The sequence below is a fragment of the Antechinus flavipes genome, chromosome 4, assembly GCF_016432865.1.
Source record: "Antechinus flavipes isolate AdamAnt ecotype Samford, QLD, Australia chromosome 4, AdamAnt_v2, whole genome shotgun sequence".
Taxonomy (NCBI): domain Eukaryota; kingdom Metazoa; phylum Chordata; class Mammalia; order Dasyuromorphia; family Dasyuridae; genus Antechinus; species Antechinus flavipes.
In genome coordinates, this window is record NC_067401.1 from 225,343,709 (window position 1) to 225,368,292 (window position 24,584).

Here is a 24,584-nt window from a genome sequence, read left to right on the forward strand (position 1 = left end):
CTCAGCAGACTATCATCAGTCAAAGCTGAATTCACTGACCACACATTTCAGGTTAAATTCTATCCTATATAGCTGAACTTTCAACTGGGAAAGAAGTTTTGAATGCCATTAGGCTCCTCTCTTGTGGTAAAGCACCTGGTGTTGATTCAATTCCAGCTAATATTGCCAAGACAGAGGGTCCATTGTTTATACAAAAGCTGACTGAAATGTTCTGGATTAAGCAAATTGAAGATGTTATCCCTCAGGAGTTCAAGGATGCTTTCATTGTCTGTTTTTATAAAGGAAATTAGCTTTTAATAATTGTGGGTAGGGAGCAGGAAGGAGCATGGGCGGGAAGGGACTCTCAGTTATAGATGATAAGATTTTTGGCCAGAGTTCTTTATAGACTGATGCTTTACCTGGGAGATTGTCATCTACCTGAGAGCCAATGTGGGTTCAGAAAACGCCAACAAATAGTAGGTATGGTATTTGCTGCTTGATAACCATATTCAGGATGAACAATAACCACAAATACTTGGGTATTAATCCAATTAGCGATTGGACCTGTAATTTTTATGGTATACTTTACCTCAGTGAGGAAACTCCTTCTACTAATGCAAGTCAGTACTACAAATTATAGTCTTAGAATTCCTTGAAATATATCCATGATCATATATGACTACTGTGGGTCAGAAGTAGGTCCAGTATCTTTTGGCTATTCCCAGCCTAAATTTTATCACAATATAGGTTCTTTCCCTTACAAGGATAATAATTTACAAAAAGGCTTTTCTCATACCATCTTTGTTCAGGATTAATGAGGGGCTTTTATCCTGACAACCTTTTGAGAAGCAATGCAAGTATTTTACAGATGAGGAAACTGAATCTTACAGAGGCTAAGTCTTGCCCAAAGTCATACAAATATAAACGTTTGTTCTGAGAGCTGATCCCATATCTTCTGACTCCAAATGTAATATTTTCATAATTGTCCTTTCTAAATTTGCAAGTTCTTACAGTTCTTCTTCAAGGTCTAGTATCCCTCCCTAAAAACAAAAACAAAAACCAACAACAAAAACAATTGCATCTTGCCCATCCCTCCCCTCCTCCTTCTCTTTCTATTCCTCTTTCTTCTCCTTTAACCTTTCCTCTTCCTTGTCTTTCCACCTTCGAAGGGCAAAGTGAAAGAGGAATATAGGTAGGTCAAGCCAAGCTCTAAATTACTGCTTCAGCTTTCCACTTCTTTGTCCTCACTTTAACAAGTTTTGTTTTGTTTTCCTAACATATTTCTGGGCTTCCTAATAACTTGGTGTGCTAGTATATATACTGGTATTTATATACTTATTGTGAGTTTGGAGTTGTTTTCTCTTAAATTAACAGGGGACAATGCATTGGGTTGTAATATTATTCTTTGGCTTTAATCATTTGGTTACTACCATTTTCCCTAGACTACCCCCACAAGAGTAAATGATTTTCTAGAATTCTTCAGATAATGCAGTCTCTTTCCCTTTCCTAAATGAGCTGCTTTGCTGTTATTATTGTTGTAATATCATTTTTCAGTTGTGTCCACCTGTTTGTGACCCCATTTGGGGTTTTCTTGGCTGAGATACTGAAGTATCATTTCCTTCTCCAGTTCATTTTACAAATGAGGAAACTGAGGCAAACAGGGTTAACTGATTTGCCCAGGGTTCCATAGCCAGTAAGTGTCTGAGGTCAAATTTGAATTAAGATATTCCTGACGCTAGGTCCAGTGTGCTGTTCACTGTGCCACTTAGTTACCTGAATGTGTTGTTTAATTATCTTTTTTCTTCTTTCTCCTTTTTACTTTTTCCTTTGGCCTGTGTTTATTGAATTTTGCTTCCTGTTATTTTTTTTTCCTTCCTAGTTATACTGTTTATGTCATCTTCTGAGAATTATACTAATTTTTTTCATGAAGGAAGGTATATTTTTGGGACCCTAAAATAATAAAGTCCTATATTAGTGTGATTATCATGTAAAGTATAAGTATCACAGGAGCCCGTCATCAGACATCAATTTACTGTGATTACTGTCAAGTTAAGCAAAATTATTATTACAGTCTAAGAAATTACCATTTTCTCTTATAGCAGCTTCTAAATAGTAATGATGTGTTTTTGGCAACTTACTTGTTAAGTATTTGACATTTAATGATTTTTATCAGCCATTTGATTCATCTGACTAGTACCAAGTAATCACGACAGGCTGTGTAATGGAGTAAAAAGTGGCCATTGCCTATTAGATAGTTCTTCAGAGTGATAGTTGCAGTTTGAGCATTAGAATATTATTAACTTAGAAAGTCACCACATCTTCAGTAACTGAATCATTTTGCAAATAACACACTCTCACCAGGCATCATTAGTTGCACAAAGATTGATTCACTAGAGAAATAAGCAAATGGATGCCAAGAGGAGCAAGAACATTTTAAAATATAAGTTCTCCTCATGATAAAACTATAAGATCACTTAGCTCTTTGCTGCAATTTTCAAAATACATATTTATTGATAATATTTGGTAACTATTTAAAAAGCTATCCTGACAGCATTTAGAGAGTTGCCTTTTGTAGATTGGAAGATCTGAATTCAGATTTCCTGCAAACCTCTTAACCTTTCATTGTCTAAAACTGGAGGTTGAAAAATAGTTCTTAAACTGTATCTTTTCCATCCATTCATGGCAGGAATCTTACTTCGGACAGGTACTTTATCTTACTGTTGTTTGTGGATCATATAACCTTTAATAAAATTTAATGTTATTTTTAAAAACCTAAAACTAGTTCTCTTTGAAGATGGATGTAATATAGAATAAAAAATTTCTGAATGACTTAAAGTAGAAACAGAGCAATTTTTGAATTTAAAGTTGAGGACATTTTGAAAATGTAAATAGAGTGTAATGATAGCCAATGTGGTGCTTGAAAGTAGAACTTGATGACACATGGAAATTAAAAATTAAAAAAAAAAAAATCTGAGCCCAGAATAAGATTCCAAAATTCTCTGAAATATTCTAGCATATATGCCAGCCATGGCATCTTTCATATAATGAAATGTAAAAACTTTGTTGAATAAATGAAAAGAAAGTGGCTTTAACGTTTGATCAAGACAAAACAGCATATATTCGGATGTTCCTAGGCAGTGGCCTTCTTTCTCTGTACCTTCAAACTTTAATGAAAATTTGTTAGAATTTACTTTTAAAATGCAGGTTATTAACATAACCATATTTCCAAAGTCAAATATAGGTTAAAATAATATTCAAATATATTAAGCAAGAGGTAGATAATTAGTTGCTCTCATCATTATCATTAATTAATGCCTGGCATTTGTAAATTGATTCAAGATGCCAAATATTTAAATAGTTGGGACTCTGATTAGGAAATTTAAATTAATCAATCAAATATTTTTTGAGTACATACTTTGTACAAGACATTGCACTTGGTGCTATGTCAGGATATTAAAAAGTATAAATATTGCCCTTGCCTTGAGGGCAATTTAATTGGGAAGATGAGGAATATGCAAAAGCACATGAAAAGTTCAATAACAACATGAGACAACAATAAATATATGATCACATGACAGTGCTGTATACTAGTATAATACATGATCAGCCGATAAATGAGTAGTTGATATGAGTGCTAAGGTTTCAGGGCAGGAAGATATCATTGTGGGCTATAAAGACCTTAAAAGTGCCCTAAAAGTCTTTGTCACATGTCCCAGAGTTAGAATAAAATATTATAATTTATTCCATTCGAACACTAAATGTACATTTTTGGAGCTAGCATGTATCATCTTCCTTCGGTAATGATTAAAGGAGGTGATATTTCCCTAGGCAAAATGATAAAATAGTCCTGAGCTTCTCTTTGTCACTCCCTTTTCCTCTTTCCCCCCAGGTACTTAGTGCTTTACTGCTGCTCAGGATTCTTCCTAGATTCTATAAATTTACCTTACCTATGAATTCCTTGTAAGACTTACTGACTTATAGTGAATTAATTATGTCTTCCATGAATAATTAAACTTTAAAAAAGTATAAAACTCAAAGGAATGAACTTCTAATGGTAAAATTTTAAGTTCCATATTTTATCTTGTTGGATCAAATACAAACTTCCTTGTATGATATAAAGTCCTATACAACTTGACTTCAACCTGCTATTCCAGGCTTACTTTATATTACTTCCTGATTCATTCACTCAACCATATTGGCCTGCTTGCTATTGCTCACATAATGACATTCAATCTCTAGTCTTTGAATCTTTGCTCACACTGTCCCCTCATAGCTAGAATGTGCTCCCTTATCACATTTGCCTTTTAAAATCCTTTCAATATTTAAAGCAGGTCAGATGTTATCTCCTACATCCAGTCTTTCCTGATTTCACCATGCTGCTAATACTTTTGCCATGAAAGATTCTTGTATTTTGCAATTTGTGTATATTGAACCTAGCACAGTATCTTGCATGTACTATCTTGACCAATTAACCTTAATCCCTTGGATAGTGTGAAATTCAGAGCAGAAGGATCTTTTTGGTTTTCTTTAGATCAAGACATAGATCGTAGATAATGATCTGCCTGGAAACTCTCTGCATTAAGGTCTAACTATTATGTAACCAGAAAATTTGTAAGCCACAGATAAGTTTGCATAGTCTGTACTGTATAGGACTATTAGGATGGTATAGGGCTTTCAGTTCATGCTGTGGGAATATCTGCTGAAGGAATTAGGAAGATGTTTAATCAATTAGTGGGTCATGAAGCATTTATTAAACATTATATATCAGGCAATATGCTAAGTACTGAGGCTACAAAGAAAGTAAACAACAACTGTAAAAGAAACCCTAATAACATTAAAAAGCATAACAATGCAATACTTACTAAAGTAGTATACATTTTAATAGAGGAGCAATACGTAAATTTCTAGGTTCATGTGATAGAAAGAAAAAAGAAAGAAAGAAAATAAAGAAAAGTAGATAGATAGATAGACAGACAGACAGACAGATGAAATGGGGTGACTGGGGGAAGGCACCAAGAAGGGTCTCCTACAGTAAGGCCTCCTTTATATTCTAGTTTATGTTTGAGCTGAATCATGAAGGAAGTCAGCAGAACTAAGAAAAGAAGGTGAGGAACAGAGTATTCCAGGCATGGATGATAGTCAGTAAAAGCTACAAAGTCAAGAGATGGAGTATTTTGTCAAATGAACTTTAAAAAGTAGGACTATGGCGATGAATTTTAGAATTTATAGAGTGAAATATGGTTTAAGAAGGCTAGAAATGTTTAGCCTGGAGGAGAAAAGACTTGAGGAAGAGAAGGACATAGTCATCTTCAAATTTTTGAGAGGTAGAGAAAGGATTTTATTGGTCTGCTTTGCCAACAGGTCATAACCAAGGTCAACTGGTATAAGTGATACAGCTAACTTATGCCTCCCCATCTCCATGAAAAACAAGTGCCATCTCCTAGAAGAGTTCTTTTTTAAATTAAACCCAATTTATTAGTGCCTCCTTTCCTCTCATGCATTTATTTTGTGAAGACCTTGTAGTTTCTTCTTAGTTAACACGTTATGTCTCCCTATTAGTTCTTGGGTATAAAGATTTTACTTTTACTTTTAAATTCTATTCCTGTGTCCTAATCAAGTACTAGGAACATAATAGGAGCTTAATAAATGTTTTCTATATTGATGTAAGGAAAAACTTGCTAAAAATTAAAGCTTTCCAGAAGTAGAATGGTTGTCTCAGGAAAATGTGGGTTCGGTTCATTTGAGGTCTCCTAGCAGAACTTCAGTTGACCAATATTTTAAGAGAGAATTCTTTAGATATCACTTGGACTCGATAGCTATTGATGTCTCACCTAATTCTGAGATTCTGTAATTCTTTAATTTTACTTTATATTAGATTCACTGTTTTTAGCATTAGAAGTTGTAATGTTTGTGCAGTATTCTTTTTACTTTAATTTGTGTATAAACAGAATTTACTACTTAAATATTGACTTATTTTAAAATACCTGTGTGTTAGAGGTAGGCAGGTGGAAAAATGGAGGTAAGAATTAACCCTATTTAACATTTCCATGAGTGGGCACGCACGCGCGCACACACACGTACTCCAATCCTTATTCTTCTTGAAGTTCAAAAATACAATTAGAAATGAAATCATAGTTCTGTGAGGAAGGTAACAAGTGTTACCTTAGGATATTATCACTAATGAAATGAACCCATTTTCTAAGGTGTAGTTCTCATTCCCTTCACTAAAGTTTAGATTTTTTTTTTCCCCTCATTGACTTCTCCTGATTTAAATCTTATAAAGCTTTCTTTTCCAATTTCTGTCTCTGAGACAGAATTTTGCCTTGCCCCTTCTAAAGGACTTCATACCTCATTGTAAATTCACGAATATTCATTCTATGTTCTCTTCTTGATATTTCAGTACCAATTTTCTTCAGCTAGCCTTTTCATTTTCATAACTAATTACCTAGTTCTTCTAAGAGAGATACTTTGCTATTTGATAGTAAACTTTTTTTTTTTTTTTGATGGGTAGAAGAGGCTTATATCTGCTTCCTAGATATGATTTGATAGTTTTTCTGTAACAGTCAAATTTCCTTCTGGATTTATCTTTTTCCAAATCCCCCCCAATTTCCAGTCAGTTTAATTTCAAAATTAAAAGTTGTTTTCCTTCACAACAGTGTGTTTATAGTGTTATCATGGACATAAGAGAAGAGTTGTGTAAAAAGTGTAGAAGAATGAAGAAATAAATCATTGGTTCTAGAGTCAGGAACCTAGATTTAAATTTCACCTCATACATATTACTTGTGTGAAATTAAGCAAATCATTTAACATTACTAGATTTCATTTTCTTTATTTACAAAATTAAAATAGTGGATTTTTGGCTTATGAGGCATCTTTTTAATTCTGTGAAATGACATATCCTGCACCATTATTTATAGCTCATTACGGCAAGACCTTCTTTTGTGAAATCCTTAAAAAAATATTGTTTTAGTATTTTATGCCTCTTTTTGAAAAGAATGAATGCTAGTTTATAGGATCATAGACTTATAGGTGGAAGACACCATCTAGTTAACCATCTCATTGTACAAATGAAAAAAAAAACTGTGAGAGTTTAAATAAATATTAAGGGTCACATGTAAATGTCAGAGAAAAAAACTGAATCCAGGTGTTCCTGACTCCAAGTTTACTACTCCAAACTAACATATTATAATGCATCTGTGCTCTTTTGATCATGAAATTTACATATATACCTTGTTGGCACAGTTGATTAAATATATGTAAGGTCTTATCAGAAGACCCTGGGAACTCAGTAGGGTTCGGGATAAGCCTGGGATGAACTTAATTGAAAGCTAGTCCAGGAGTAGAGTTACAACCAATACTCTTTTAGAGTAAGAGAAGATTCCTTTATTCAGTGATTTTCATGAGAAGCAGGGTATGTTCCTGAGTAGGACGCACACCAAATATAGAAGCAAGAGCAAGTTTTATACTGTTAAGTTTAGTTCCTTGACCCTTCCTTCAAGGTTCGGAGTGGTGAAATTTACAGAGTGACAATTGGATTTGTAATCAGTTACAATCCCTCTTATCTGTCCATTGCATATATCAGAAAACTCCTACACCTTCCTTGTGGTGTGTCAGTATGTATGAGATTCATTAAGCATCTATATTAGCAAAAAGCTTGTGCCCTGTCATTGACTCTAGTCTGTTTAGGAGTTTTAGTAGCCAATTTAGGCCTGGAACTCTTTATCAGGAACTTTGAGTTTCTTGATTTACAAGGTGATGATTGGAGATATCTTAAAAAAGATATTTCACCCCTCCTTCATCCTGTTTTTGACAATACCTGTGGAAGCCTAACTTTTCATACTCTTCGTAGAGGGTTTACTATTTTTTTTTAAATAACTTTTTATTGACAGAGCCCATGCCTGGGTAATTTTTTACAACATTATCCCTTGCACTCACTTCTGTTCTGACTTTTCCCCTCCCTCTCTTCACCCCTCCCCCAGATGGTAAGCAGTCCTATACATGTTAAATATGCCATAGTATATCCTAGATACAATATATGTGTGTAGAACCAAACAGTTCTCTAGTTGCACAGGGAGAATTGGATTCAGAAGGTAAAAATAACCCGGGAAGAAAAACAAAAATGCGAACAGTTTACATTCATTTCCCAATGTGAGGGTTTACTATTTTTAATGATTTTTGAAAAGCATTAGCATAGTTTCTTTCAGTTGACTAATTTTGTTGGTTTTATTTAACACATTCCTTTGTGCTTAACATTGCTTGACACTGTTAGGTGATATCAGTGAAGCTCAATAAATTACTATCTCGTTGAGAATACAAAGAGGGTACTACAACAAAGTAGAAAATAATTACAATTATTTATGATGAGGTATCAAAGCATATGCAATAGAGAAATTAATCAGTGAGGTTGGGACTAGTCAAAGAATGTTTCCTGGAAATGAAACTTGATTTGTATTTTTTTTTAAATATTAAAGCTTTTTATTTTCAAAACATGCATGCATAATTTTTCAACATTGATCTTGAAAAACTTTGTTTTCCAGTTTTCCTCCTCCTTCCCCCGACTCCCTCCCCTAGATAGTAAGTAATCCAATATATGTTAAACATGGTAAAAATATATGTTCAATCTAGTATATGCATACATATTGCTGCAAAAGAAAAATCAGATTAAAAAGGAAAAAAATGAGAAAATAAAATGCAAGCAAACAACAACAAAAAGAGTAAAAATACAATATTGTGATTTACCCTCATTTCCCATAGTCCTCTCTCTGGGTGTAGATGGCTCTCTCCATTACAAGACCATTGGAATTGGCCTGAATTATCTCATTGTTGAAAAGAGCCACATCCATCAGAATTGATCATCATGTAATCTTGTTGTTGCCATGTACAGTTTGGTCTGTATTTCAAATGAATCAAAGGATTCTGTGATTATCAAGAATAGACAAGCTACCCATGAACAAAAGCACTAAGGGGAGAAAAACAGGTATGACATTGATGATATCTACTTGTTTCTTCCTTGTTCAGACTTTTGTATCAGTTGAGAAAATCTATTTCTCTGCTCTTTCTCTGCTCTTAAAACTATCCTTTCTTAGACTTTTACCTGCTTAATCTCACTGAATAATATATTTGTTTGTATAATCAAAAATAATAAATAATATTACCTCACATTTTAAAAGGCTCTTTAATTTCCAGAGTACTTTCATACCTATGATCTTATTTGAGTCTCACAAGTTTATGGCGTCCTTTCACTGAGTTTACAAATAAATGACTGAATCTTGGAGAAGTTCTAGTTTTTCCCCAAAGCCTTAGCACCAGTAGTGGAGGAGCCACTAACTGTGGACTTCTCTACCCTATGACACAAAAATAGTGGTTGTTTAAAAAAAAAATTGCATTTCTCTGAGGGTAGAGAAATATAGCTCTTTTGGGACAGAACTTTCTCAAAATTCCAGATGTCTTAGTAATATGTTTCTGTGGGGAGAAATGTCTAAACTGTGCCAAATTTTAAAGGTTTAATATATAATTCAGTAAGCCCTGGGATTCATTTGACTATTGATCATGTTACCCCAAACAATTACTTGGATTAATGAATGATTCTTTAAGATATATGGAACTTTTGTTCCTTTGCCATTATTTATTGGGCTCCTGAAGTACACCTATGCTTTATGCAAATAAAATGTATTTAATTAATCACGGTTATGTTGTATGCAATTTTTTTTATCCATTATAATTGTAATTTACATGCCTGCCTAACTGGAAAAATTTTACCCTGTGTGGAAGAGATAAAATTAATCAAACCTCTATTTAAGGAATGGAAAAACACTCCACCAAAATATTCTTGAGCCTAGAACTCAGACATTAAATCACTTCAGCCTCCAGCTTCTTTAAGAATTAAATTGAACTGGATAATTCTTCTAATAAATTCAAAGCAATGTGTCCTCTCAGTCAGATTGCTTGCAGCTTTGTTGTTCAGGATGGCTTTGACCTGGCCTTATTGGAAATTAAACACAAAATAGATCATGTCCCCTTTATACAATTGAAATGTCTGTCCCCAATGATAGTGCACTTAAGGTCGACTACATGATGTTATAATTGGGCCAACGCACATTTAGCAATGTTAAAAAGCTTATCTTTTGTCCTGCAGAATCCAGCTTATTGCCATGACTCAGGATGGGCTTATGCTACTAAAAAAATTGTCTGCCAAGGAAATACAAATTTGACAGTGGTGATATATACTCACATATATTTGGCACTAGGAAATTTGTTAGACACCAACTTTATATAAATCCTTACTGGTTATTGGCTTGTCCAAAGAATAGCAATTGTCAATATGATCTAGCTCTTATTTTCTCTTCTTTTCAACTCCCATTTCAGTATAATGTGCTATGCTTCATCAGTCAACAAACTAGCAAGGATTGAACTTTTAGTAGGCTCAAGACACTAAACTAGGTACTTTCAGGAATGTAATAGAATATGTTAGCATCTGATCTCAAGGAGATCCCCAATGTATTTAGAGTATCTAAATACACACACTCTCTCTCTTTCTCTCTCTCTTTCCCCCTCCCTCCCTCTCTTCCTCTCTTTCTCTCTCTCTCTAGCGAGTACAATAACATAAGGCATTAGACAATAAATGGCAAATAAGTGCCTCATGTAACTTTTTTAGTGACTAAATCTATAAATCTGATCAAATGAGATAGCTTGCAAGGTGCTTTGTAAACCTTTAAGTAATTATGCAAGCTAATATTATTATCATCTATGTCTTTCTATATTGATAGAGGGAGGGATTGACAATATCCTATAACTGTGATATCACAAAAATAGCAACTCATAACAACAGCAGCAACTTTGCTTCTAGCAGTGAAGTTTAGAGGGAACCTTTGATGATTAAGGGAGATTTACTAGAGGAAATAAGACAAAAATTCTTAACCCTTGTGTCCTGGACCCACTGACAGTCTAGTGACACTTAAGGATCCCTTCTCAGGTGGTGGTGTTAAATGCATAAAATGAAATACACAGGATTACAAAGGAAACAATGTATTGATTATTAAAATATTTTTGAAAAACTCAAGTTAAGTCCTGTGATAGAGTCTGAATTGGATATTGAAGTAGAAGGAGAATGGAAACAGGTATAAAAGAAGGGCAGAAAGCTTTGAAAGCATGAATATCCTGGTAAGTATATAATAAGCAGATCTTGAGAAAAAGAATTTAACCACAAAAACCTTTTAAGTTTAAAATGCATCATTACCACCATAGTCTTAGATGATTAGCAAAAATAAATCAAGACCTGATTTGTAGTTTTTTCTTATTTCAGAAGTGCAGATCCTTAACAATGCAATTAGAGTTGGCCTAATCACAGCCCTAATGGCAGGTGAGGAAAATGAGTTAAGGCCAGAATTGGGAATATACAAGATGAGTTTGGGACTATAATAAGTGGACCTCTCAGGCTAGAGTTGAGGTCCTTAAAGAAAGAAACAGAAGACACTGGAGAGATATATTGAATTTGAATAGTAGAAAACATGATGGTCTACTAAGGAAATTGGACTTTATTCTGTGGGCTACCACTGAACAGGCAGAAATAAGATATGAAAAAAGAAATTTTTGGAAGAAAAATTGGGGTGAAGTGGGGAGCTGGAGATACATAGGATGACCACGTATTTTTTTTTTTTTTTGACTTTTTCAGGATCATACAATTTTTTTTTTTTTTTTTGTTGAGTGCTGATTGATTGATTGATTTTTTTTTAAATAACTTTTTATTGACAGAACCCATGCCAGGGTAATTTTTTACAGGATTATCCCTTGCACTCACTTCTGTTCCGACTTTTCCCCTCCCTCTCTTCACCCCTCCCCAGATGGTAAGCAGTCTTATACATGTTAAATATGTCATAGTATATCCTAGATACAATATATGTGTGTAGAACCGAACAGTTCTCTTGTTGCACAGGGAGAATTAGATTCAGAAGGTATAAATAACCCAGGAAGAAAAACCAAAATGCAAGCAGTTTATATTCATTTCCCAGTGTTCTTTCTTTGGGTGTAGCTGCTTCTGTCCATCCTTAATCAATTGAAACTGAATTAGCTCTCTTTATCGAAGAGATCCACTTCCATCAGAATACATCCTCAAACAGTATCGTTGTTGAGGTATATAATGATCTCCTGGTTCTGCTCATTTCACTTAGCATCAGTGATGATCACGTATTTACAATCAGCTGGAGTCAGGAATTCAGGTTAAGGGGAAAATCTTCAATCTTTATTCTTTTTGAGGTTAAGGAGGATTGTGATAGCAATATGGGCAACTGCGACAGGATGCCAGCCAGCAGAGGTGAAGGGGGATTGCAGGTAAAAGGGGGATCGGAGGTGAAGGGGGGTTGTGAAAGCGATGTGAGCAGCTGTGTCAAGAAGCCAGCCAGCAGTCTCTCTTTCCACTCCCCTGCCTCCACCCACCAAAATCATCATTTCCTATACAACACATCAGGACTTACACAAAGAGTAGGCGGGGACCATTCTTTCTCCAAGCATATATATTAATAGAGTATGGTCCAATTACTATTTAGCCTTATGTGCTTGGGAGCTCAGTGCATCAATTCGTGCCTCAGCCTATTACAATAGGACATTTCAGATATTATTTAAATGGACTTATATTCTAAGTATATGGTCATAAGAAACTATATTTTCATGGGAGTGGGAATAGAAAGGAAGGATTAGATTTAAAGTAGACTTTATGGGGTTTGGTACTTCATTAAATATGGGAAGTGGGGCCAAGGAGAAGAGATTTAAAAAAAAAATACTTTCCTGGTCTTTAATGTAACCAGAAGGATGAAGGTTGTAGGAAGAGATGGGGAAAGTTATGAGTGTTTAAAAAAAAAGAAAGAAAGAAAAATTAAGAAAAAGTTGTGAGTGGAAGCCTGTTTTAAAGGAATTTGAAGGATTTGTTTTGAGAAAATAGCAGGATAGCCAAGAACAAAAGGTCAATGTACTAGAATCTGGAAGAGTTGTTAATCCTAGAACTAGAGACTATTTTTTGAAGACCATTAATAGGGAGGTGATAGATAGTTAGACTGAGAGATCAGAAGTTGAAAACTGAACCATGGAAGATTCTTATAGTTGGAGTAGAAAGGTGAAGAGGAACCATGTAGACTCTTCGGAAGAAAATCAGTATGATATAGTCAGGGAGGCTTAGGAAAAAATATCAAGGATCAGGGGGTTCAACAATTATGACAGATGCTTTAGAGTAGTTGAAGAAAAGTATGGAAACAAGGCTGTTGATTTTTATAATTAGAAGCTACCATGAGAAACACTTCGTTAATAGAATTGTATAAGAAGAAATCTGATGTCAGGGAAGCAGCAGTATAAAAAGATTACCAGGTTTGAATTCAGGGGACCTGAATGAAATAGCTAGAAGGTAAAATGAAATCAAGAAGTATCAGAGCAGTCACACAGAACAGGATTTAAAGCTGGAAGAACATTTTTGGTGTTTTACTCCATTTGCTCCACTTCTATATAGGTGAGGAAACAGACCCACAGAAGGGAAGTGATTCTGTAGAGAGTAAGTTTGTAAATTTGGAATTCAGACCTGGGTCCCCTTGTCTACAAATCTGGAATTCTTTCTACTATGTCAGTCTATAAGTCAAGATCCTACGTTCTTTCCCCATTGTCTTGCCCCTAAAAGAGGGTATTTCGGAATAGAGAAGAGCAGCTCTTTTGTGACATTCTGCCCCATCTTAGTTTTATGTTGCTTGTGAATTTTTTTTTTCAGGTTTTTTTATTTTAAAGGAAATCTTCAAATGAAACTTCTCTTTGAATTCTCACCAAACCTAAAACTCAAATCAAAAGGAAAATTAAGCCTGTACAGTGAATGAAATTGTAAATGATCCAGTTTTCATTCACTATTCTGTGATTCTTCAGGCATAACCCATTCTTATATCTTGTTACTTTCTTGATATAACTTACTACCTTGGAATCCCTCACTTCCCTCTAATTTTCCTCTCTTTCCACTCTGCCCACTCCAGACCTTTCTGTCTTGGTACCATATTTGTATTTTCCTTCATTGCCTTTTTCCTACATTTTTAGGAAACAGTGAAATATTAGTTTCTATTGTACCCTGAAATATATTAGTGAACAAGTATCAGATAACTGAAATAAAATGAAACATCCCCTCAGCTTTGGTCCAGGTTGTTTGAATCGTGTTATTTCTGTAGATTACTCTGCCTTTCAGGTAAAATTAAATATATCTGAACTATAATTTAACAATATACTTCATAATCTTAATATTATTTATAGTGACTAACTGCAGTAAAAGTCGGTAGGAGCCATCTTTTAAATTTATGCAGATTGAAGAGATGGTATGATTCATCTTACCATTCTTAGGTCAAGCTGATCCAGTCATTTAAAAAAGACAACAGGGCAGCTAGGTGACACAGTGAATAGAGAACCAGCCCTCAAGTCAGGAGGACCTGAGTTCAAATCTGGCCTTAAATACTTAACACTTCCTAGCTATGTGACCCTGGGCAAGTCACTTAACCCCAAATGCCTCAGGGAAAAACAAAAACAAAAAACGATAATTTTTGTTTCTAAATTAATTTTTAGCTTTGGGGAGAGGGAGAAGATAGAAGAATAGAGACTTCAAAGGAACCTTAGGTCCTCCAGTCCAAATTCCTTACTTTGGAGAAGAGGAGAAACATGAAGCCCAGAGAATTGTCTAGCCCAGTTTTAAGTTCCTCGGAGTCTCCAGGCCTTAACATTAGACTCCCTTCCTTTAAATCCACTGCTTCCTGCACTGCACAGCATATATTTTCATACATTTTACATAATGAAAGAAACCAGTGTGATGCAATAGAAAAAGTACTGAATTTAGAGTCTGAGACTTTGATTTCAAACCCCTGTTCTGTCCCTTATTTCCTGCATTGACATTGGGTAAATTTTCTGTCCTCTCTGGAGCTTAGCTTCCTAATCTGAAAAATGAAGGGTTTGGACTAGATCCTACAATCTCATGATTCTTTGAAAGCTGCTTTAACTTTTGAATTATCTGAAGCCACTGTTTTGAGCTGATATTTATCCAATTTAATGTAAAGTTAGGTTTTCATTGTACAATCTGAAAAGGAAAACAGAAATGATGCACATTAAAACCCCTAATCCCTGTTTAGTTTCTGCCATTGAGTACATTTTTTTGTTGTTGTTGTTTCTGTGAATGGTGTAATTTTTATGTAGAAATGTGGGACCAGTGAAAAGATTTGATAAGTTATTTCTTTGATCATTCAGGATTTTAAAAATAAACATCTAAATCTCATTTCATTCATGTTTCAAACAGACATGAAACTTCATTCAGTTGGTTAGGGAGAGAAATAGGAATGTTTTAAAATAGGTAGCCTAATCCTTGGATTTTAGTTATATATTTTGCCTGGGTATTAAAAGGACCATCAGCACTTACAAAGTAAGTTTGGGATATATTTTATTTTATTTTATTTATTTATTTTTTAAAAAAATTTTTATTTAATAATTACTTTATATTGACACTCGTTTCTGTTCCGATTTTTTTTTTCCCTCCCTCCCTCCACCCCCTCCCCTAGATGGCAAGCAGTCCTTTATATGTTGGATATGTTGCAGTATATTCTAGATACAATATATGTTTGCAGAACCGAACAGTTCTCTTGTTGCGTAGGGAGAATTGGATTCAGAAGGTATAAATAACCCGGGAAGAAAAACAGTTTGGGATATATTTTAAATTTATTTGTGATAAAAATTCAGTTGCATTTCCTCATTTCTATTTTTCTAAGTATATAATAAAAGATGTGCATATGTTAAGAGCTTAATTCTCATCTCCATGCAAACCATGAAAACTGGAAGAACAATCCTTGGTAAAGAATGAAAATTAATATTTAAACATTTGACTGGAGCAGGTTGCCCTTGCTTTCATGATTGTCAAGAGACCAGCCAGTCAAGTTTTTGATTAAATTATGTATTGGGTTAAGCCTATCATTAGAATAAAGCAGGTGTTATTACTTATTTTCCCCTCACTATTCACTTTAAAAATTAACTTCAGTAGAACTAATTACTTTTGGTGTTCTACTCCAATTGCTTTTTGATCCTTAAATTATGGAAATAAAATAATGTGTAAGAATTTAATTGTAATCATCCAGTATAAAACTTCATTTTATCATGGCACTATTTTTATTATTTACAGTGATATACTAAAGAACTTTTTCAAATATCAGGCAAAATTGTAGACTTTTTCCCCCTCAATGTGGAGGTTTTTAAAAGAAAAACACCTATTAGGAAATACATAGCATTTTCTTGAGGATTTAATAAAATTTTCTTTTTATCACACTGTTACTGAATTGACTATATTTTGACAGTGAACTACTGTCTTAGAACATAGAAATTCTTACGTCCAAAGGGCTACAAAACTGTGCATACCCTTTGATCTAGTAGTACCATTACTGATCTGTATCCCCATGGAAATTCTAAAGGAGGGAAAATGACCTACATGTACAAAAATGTTTATAGCAGCTTTTTGTGGTGCCAAAGAATTGGAAAATGAGTGCGCCCATCAATTGAGAAATGGTTGAATAAGTTATGGTATATGAAAGTAATGGAATATTATTGTTCTATAAAAAATAATAAACAAGCTGATTTTAGAAAGACCTGGAAAGATTTACATGAACTGATGCTGAGTGAAATGAGCAGAACCAGAATACATTGTACTCAGTAACAGCAAGATCTGTGTGATGATCAGCTATGAAAGATCTGGTTCTTCTCAGATCTTAGTGATCCACGGCAATCCCAATGAACTTTGGATAGAAAATACCATTTGCATCTAGAGAGAGAACTATGGAGACTGAATGTAAATCAACACATGCTGTGTTCACTTTTTCTTTTCTTTTCCTTTTTTTTTTTTTTTTTGTTCTGATTTTTCTCTCCTAACATAATTCATAAAGAAATGTTTATCAAAAACTTAATGTATAGTATAACCAAGAAAAAAAAAATGAAGCAAGATTCTTTTTTTTTTTTTTTTTTAAAAACATACAAAGGATATGAACAGGCAATTCTCAGACAAAGAAATTAAAACTACTTATAGCCATATGAAAATATGCTCCAAATCATTATTAATCAGAGAAATGCAAATTAAGACAACTCTGAGATACCACTACACATGTGTCAGATTGGCTAGAATGACAGGGAAAGATAATGTGGAATGTTGGAGGGGATGTGGGAAAATAGGGACAGTGATACATTGTTGGTGGAATTTTGAACTCATCCAGCCATTCTGGAGAGCAATTTGGAACTATGCTCAAAAAGTTATCAAACTGTGCACACCCTTTGATCCAGCAGTGTTTCTATTGGGCTTATACCCCAAAGAGATACTAAAGAAGGGAAAGGGACCTGTATGTGCCAAAATGTTTGTGGCAGCCCTGTTTGTAGTGGCTAGAAACTGGAAAATGAATGGATGCCCATCAATTGGAGAATGGTTGGGTAAATTGTGGTATATAAACGTCATGGAATATTATTGTTCTGTAAGAAATGACCAGCAGGATGAATACAGAGAAGCTTGGAGAGACTTACATGAACTGATGCTAAGTGAAATGAGCAGAACCAGGAGATCATTATATACCTCAACAACGATACTGTATGAAGATGTATTCTGATGGAAATGGATATCTTTGACAAAGAGAAGATCTAACTCAGTTTCAATTGATCAAGGATGGACAGAAGCAGCTACTCCCAGAGAAGGAACACTGGGAAATGAATGTAAACTGCTTGCATTTTTTTTTTTTCTTCCCGAGTTACTTATACCTTCTGAATCCAATTCTCCCTGTGCAACAAGAAAACTGTTCAGTTCTGCACACATATATTGTATCTAGGATATACTGTAACCTATTTAACATGTATAGGACTGCTTGCCATCTTGGGGAGGGGGTGGAGGGAGGGATGGGAAAAATCAGAACAGAAGAGAGTGCAAGGGATAATGTTGTAAAAAATTACCCTGGCATGGGCTCTGTCAATAAAAAGTTATTCAAAAAAAAATAAAGAACATAGAAATTCTTTAGTGGGTTGTCTCGGTAGCTTTCACTGTGTGTGTGTTTGTGTTTGAGAGAGAGAAACTACAAAGTAAAGAAGATGATAGGAAAAATATTGAGAGCAGGCTAAATACAGAGAGGGAAAAATATAATTATAAAGTGTTGAAATGCATAAAAACACATGAACCTAACACAGTATGATTGATAATGATAACATAATATGATAATATGGTTAATTATTTTCCAAATAAAATTTCGAGACCATGTTATAAGACTATAACAATCAAAAATATCAACACACATATCAGTATAATGCATGAATGTATATTTTAATGTATATAGACATAAGTTATCTTGATAGTTTTAATTCATGTACATGAATATATTTGAACACATCCTACCAAGATTTACACAGTTATACTATCTAGAATATATTGTATTGTCCTATAATAATACGTATAACTATTATGCTTTTAAGGTAGAATCTGTGTTTTCTTTGGAAAGAAAGGTTTACATACAAGGTTCACATGTTCATTTGTACTTTTACAGTATGAATTACTATTCTTGGCCTGGTCTAGGTATTTTTCTTCTTATTTTTTTTATATAAATTTCTTATATAACACTTTGGGGATTTAGATGTTAGGATCTAGTATCGATTTCAGCATCATCAATTAAAAAAATAAAAATCTTTAATGATGTCTTTAATTTTTTTGCATTTTTGAGCGGGCTTATTCTTACATTCTTGAAATTATCTGGCTCAATTGAGTTTCAGTGAGCTTTCTCCAGATTTCTTTTTCTTGTTCCTCCCTTCTTATGAAGTTTTATAACCTTTTACCGTCCTCTGCAGGGGAAAGATGAATTTATATTCTAAAAAGATATAACTCTTTGATATTATAATTGTCAGAAAAGTGAAGTATTTGCTGGATAAAATCATTTGTTGGCTCTTTGGGCCTCTTTATTGTGGTGATTAAATTTGTTAAACGTTCATAGTTAAATGGTAGTATCCATTCACCGTTTTTTTCAGCCTCAGTAACATATTTGAATAGGTCAACTCTAAGCTGTTGTAACTGCATTTTCTATCATTGTTCCTGCCTGAATCTGAAAAGTTTGGTGTTGATTTTGATGGTTTTCTTAAAATCTCACAAATAGCTGTCAGATGACTCCCACATGAATAATCCTTCTGAGGCTCTTTAGATATACTTAATTTCTCTCTCCCTGTCTCCCTCTCCCTTGTATTCTCCCTTTCTTTTTCCTTCTCCATCTCTCTCTCTCTCTCTCTCTCTCTCTCTCTCTCTCTCTGACTGTCTCTCTCTCTTATTCATTATTTACAAAGTCTACTACCATCCAAATCTATCATGTGTGATTTATAGAATTGAATATAATGTGTAGTCTATAAGCCTTTGACTTTTCCAGTTTCTTAATCCTGTATCATATTTTACAATATATTTTCCACCGTCTTCCCTTATGTCTACTTCTGTTGACATAGTTTTAAGGGTTTTGTAAAATTCTTTATACAATTTCTCTATTTCATTTTTCTTTGTGATAGATTTTGACACAGAGTGGCAGCTAACTTAAGATCCTAAATTTAGGACCTGAAGAAATTTTAAAATGTCTCATTTTATAGATAAGGAATTGTGAGCCAATTTCCTTTAAATTTCCATTAAAAAAGTCTAAGCCTTAGGTAAGGGGCAGAGCATATATCCAAAATTTTGTCTTCTGACTAAATTTCCATTGCATCAGCTTCTGTGTCTTCCTTTCATTATATTTTTGCTATAATCATTAAAAATGCTACAAAGTCAAAGAACCCTTTTTGCTCTATTCTTATGTCATATAATTTTATATGTCAGTGGAATTATGATGTCATCATTGTGGGTATTCCTGTAGTTGTGCTGTAATGAGGATCATTTAAGTGAAATGGGGATATTTTGTTTGGAGAAGATAATATTTAGGGTAGGATATGATAGCTATCTTTAGCTATTCATCTATCACAAAGAAGGATGAGAATTATTTTGCTCTACTTTAGGATGCAGAACAAAGGACAATGAATGTACATAGAATTTTGGTCCAATATAAAGGAAAACTTCTCAATTATTGGAACTGTTCGAAGTTGGAATATATTGTCTTGATTAAGATTCTTATTCCCTTTTTCTCTATCCCCCCACAGAAGGCTTTCAAATTTGAATGATTTTGTTGTAGATCTTGTACTTGTTCACATATATGTTGGATTAGCTAACCTTTGGTAGGTAGGTGGCATAGTAGATAGAACACAGGGCCTAGAATTAGGAAGATCCATCTTTCTTAGTTCACATCTGGGTTCAGACAGTTAAAATCAGGTGATCCTGGGCAAGTCACTTAACCGTATTTGAATTGTTCCTCATCTGTAAAATGAACTGGAGAAGAAAATGGCAAGCCATTCTAGTATCTATCTCTTGCAGGAAATTTCTAAATGAAGTGACAAACTGACTGAAGTGACTGAACAACTAATGCTAACCTTTGAGAACTCTTCCAACTCCGAGGTTTCATGATTCTGTAACAGTGACAAAAAACAGTATGATTATTTTGTTTTTCTGGCAGAAATACTATTAGATAGGAGTCTATGACTAGAGAGCAAAATTTTCTATTTGGGAGAGATACTGATCAATAGAAATCTTTGAGTTGTGAAAATATCGTCCAGTGGAGTTCTATGAGTAGTATTGCTATTAATTATACTTCAGTTGTGTACATTTGTAACTCAGTACTAGCTATAAGTAATCTTCTTTGTTCCTAGGGAGGTGTGCAAAAGAAATATCTATCCTGTAAAACTTAATGGATTTGAATTGAATTTTCTTCCTGCCCTGCCTGAAATGTTCTTTTTCTCTTTTGAACTTTAAAGTTCAATGGGAATTATTCTCTGTACCATTCATTCAGGAGTGAGCATGCAATGATATTTCTTCAGTTTTTTTTCATGAATGGTTATTTAAACTTTATCATAACTCTTTATGTGTTTGTCTTGATTTACCAGCAAGACTGCAAGTTTTTAGAAAATCGATAATTTCTTATGTTTCTTTGTATTCCCTGTAGCACTTAGAACAAGGTATTATATTTCATCAAGTACTCAGTAAATATTTAGGATCATGGATTTAGAGCTGGAAGGGACCTTAAATTCATCTAATCTACATCCTATTTCTCCCTTTCCTCTTATTTTACAAAAGAGAAAACTGAGGTGGGGGCAGGAAGGGGAGGAGGATTTATTGTGGAAAGTGATAAAGGACCTATATACAAGTGATGAGGTCTAGATATATGGGGTAATTAGATGAAATTAGTGTTTAGTGGCAGGTTTGGGGTACAGGGAGTCAAATAGAGTTCCCCTGCAACCCCTTTGGATTCGGCGCAAGGATATGGAGTTAAATTAAATCTAGTAGCGGCATGAGAGTTCCCAGTAAAGGAATTTATTGGCCCAAAAAGCTAGATTGATAAAAGAGGTTTATTATGGGGTTTGGAAGTAAGGTTAAAGTATAGTTAAGGAAAAAGATAAGGATAAAGAGATAAGAAGGGCACCAAAAACAGGACTCCAGTGGACAGAGGGCCCTGGCTTTCCAGGAGTAAGGCTGGCATATTTGGAACCTCTGCCCACTGGAACTCTGGACTAAGCAGTGGAGTAGCCCCAACCCCCTCTGGGGAGTAGGGAGAGGAGGAAGAATTTGGATAGCATGGCATCCGGGGTCCCCCATCAGATAAGAGGGTAGCTCTGGAGGTGAATTAGGAGTGTCCTGCTGAGGGCCGCAAGGGGGGGGGATACGCTCCTTGTACCCCCAAAAGAGTAGAAAAGAGGGGTTTATTCAGAGGATCAGGGTTTACCTTCAGTTCCTCTGGAGTAAACTTAGCCAGCAACATCCTGCAAGTTAACCGTAATTTAGGATCCTGGGAGAGACCCATAAAGGCCTGAACATAGGCAACTTTGGTCCATTTATCTTGTTTCCTACAAAATAAGTCCAATTCTCTAATAGTAGTGAAATTGATAGAGCCATTAATTGGCCATGCCTCATGATTGTCTAACTTATATTGAGGCCAGACAGTATTACAAAAATGGATAAGCCTTTTCGATTTTAAATCTTTTAAGCTGAATTTGTTCCTGTTTCTCAAGAAATAGTCCAATGGAGAATCTCTAGGGATGGAAGAGAAAAATTGACCCATTTTTGCCACAACAATGCAAGCCTGGAAGCTTTTGCAATTCTATAGCATAACCTTCCTTAGACGTCTCTAGGAAGGTGCAACAAAAAGCAACTCTTCAGTAAGAGGGCAATTTGTCAAGATATAGGATTTCGTCTGTGTGGGCGTCCCCTACTACAGACGAGTCCCCAGAGCTCCTAGCTCCCAACAGTCCAAACAATAATTCCCGGAAATTTGAACTGTCCCCCCATTATACAGGGGTAATATGGTGGGCCTACCTCAGTAAAAAAAAGAAATCCCAGTACGGGCCACCAAATGATGAGGCTTAGATCGTGTGGCAGGAATGGGTGTGTTCTCCATTCACAAGCTCCTCGCCTAACTCTGGACAGTATTCATATTCTATAGTTCCTGGGCTCCTTGAGCCATAGTGCCAGAGAAACCTAGGTAGAAACATGACAGAGCAAGGGAGAATTTGTCAGGAACCAAATATAGAACAAAGAACAAGTCTAGAGAACTTGAGAAAAGGACAACAGGAAAGACAGATCTCTTTCCTTAAAGGTGTTCACTGAATTGAAGTTGAATTTTAAATGGCTTCAGTTTCTCCCATTAACTCATTTCTTGCCGCAGTCGAGAAATGAGAAAGAAGCCATCTTCTAAAGAATTTAATTTGCCTTGATTTGGAATTTTATTCCCCAGCCTTTCTCCTCATGGCTAGAGCGTGACCATTAGAGACTCCATTGCATTTAACAGTGGAGTAGGAGAAGGGCTCCTCTTAAGTTTCTCCGGTTATCTCCCCAAGTCTGGGACCCCCAAGAGGGGTCCCCAGAATGGCCATGTGTCTCCTTGGTCGGGGGGTGGGGTGGGTGGAGGGGTTTTAAAGAGACACTTCCTCTTGTGTCTCAGAGTTCCTGCCTGAGAGCAGGGCTTTCTGGTGAAAGAGAAAAAAAATTAGAAATGCATTGAGATGCTGTGGTGTTCTTTTTCTTCTTTAAAATATATGATAAGATGGTTCTCTCTGGGGAGGTTTTCTGGAGGCAGTCTTAGTTGCAGTTGAAAGTAATAATCACCCAAAATGTAGCCAGCTGGTAAAAATACAAACGTTTATTTTCTCCTTCCAAATTAGCCCGGTTAGTTGAGGTCTATCTCTCTGCTTTGTTCCAAGAGCTCTTGTAGATTGTCCTTTGCTTCTGCCTCTGCTTTCTTCAGCCACCAGCCAGCCAAGTGGAAAAACGGAATGGATCTCTCTTGCCTTGGAGAGAGGGCTTCTGGCATAATTACACTGAAATCTGACTGAGAGCCTCTGTCTGTTTCTTTTATATGGGAGAGAGGAATTGTGGGATATGAGAGAGAGAGATTATGGGTTTTCACCCATAGTGCTTTCTGGCCCTAAGAGCTTCCAGGGAGGTGTGAATTCACAAAGTTACAAAGTTTACTCTGTGAATCTCCCATACTTGTGAACTCCAATGAATTAAGGTGTAAACACAAGCATTGTATCAATTAGTTTTACTTAATACCTTGTTTCAGGTTTTGGCCCAAAACATCTTCTTGTAAGATCAGATCAATAATCTATCAACTCTAATGAGTTAGCAGTTTGTAAAGATTCCAACAAGATGCAAAGGAAGGACCTTTCTCTCTGGAAAGAATTTGGAGAGAGGAAGTTTGCTCAAGCAAAGCATCTGTTCAAGGAAGGATTTTAGAGGCAGAAGTGTGTCTAGATTGTGGACAGGTAAAAGCTTTTAATTTTCCAAAGTCTTGCAGCCTCTCTAGAGACAGAGAGTGAGATAAAAGAAACTTTTGTCAATCCACAGCAATTCATAAAGAATTGTGCACGAGCTTAGAGCTCCAACAACGACCCATGCCTAACTCGAGTGACTTGGGAGTCCCCTGCAGGATAAGTAAAGAAAAAAAAAAGTCTTTTACCTTGTCCAGAGTTCCAGATTTCCTGGTCCTGCTATCTATAAAAAATAGAGGTTTTTTTCACCTGAAATGCAAGTAGGGTGAGATGAAAGAAGGAACGTAGATTCTTCCTGGAAGAATACTGCATGAACAGCTCAAAACCCAGATTGGTTCTGAGTGCCCTGAAAAGGTTGAGGTTCAGTTTGGTCGCCAAATTATCTAGTTTTCCTGGGATATTTCGTCCAGGAACCAAATGATGAGGTTTGATCTTGTGGCAGGAATGGCTGTGTGGTACTGGTTCTCCAAAACACCAAGGTACTGCGGGCTTGTAGTGAAGGAAATTCGCTTACTCAAAAGGCTGTGATAAAAAGGCTTTTATTGTTAGAATGACACCAAGATAATGCTCTCTTGGTGGGCAAGATCACTTTTCAAGAGAGAAGTGATTTTTGCGAAGAGACATTTTCTGAAGACCTATTTTATACAGAAATAGAACAATAGAACAGAATAGACAAGGCCACATCCCAAGAGGTACATTCTTTAGATAATCTTTCTTTCTGC

At 35.2% G+C, this 24,584-nt stretch overlaps 1 protein-coding gene across 1 annotated transcript in view; it reads left to right on the forward strand.

The window, feature by feature from the left end:
* Positions 1–24,584, forward strand: part of PRIM2 (DNA primase subunit 2) — a 373,726-nt gene that overhangs the window by 243,606 nt on the left and 105,536 nt on the right. The gene's annotated exons all lie outside the window — the stretch shown is intronic.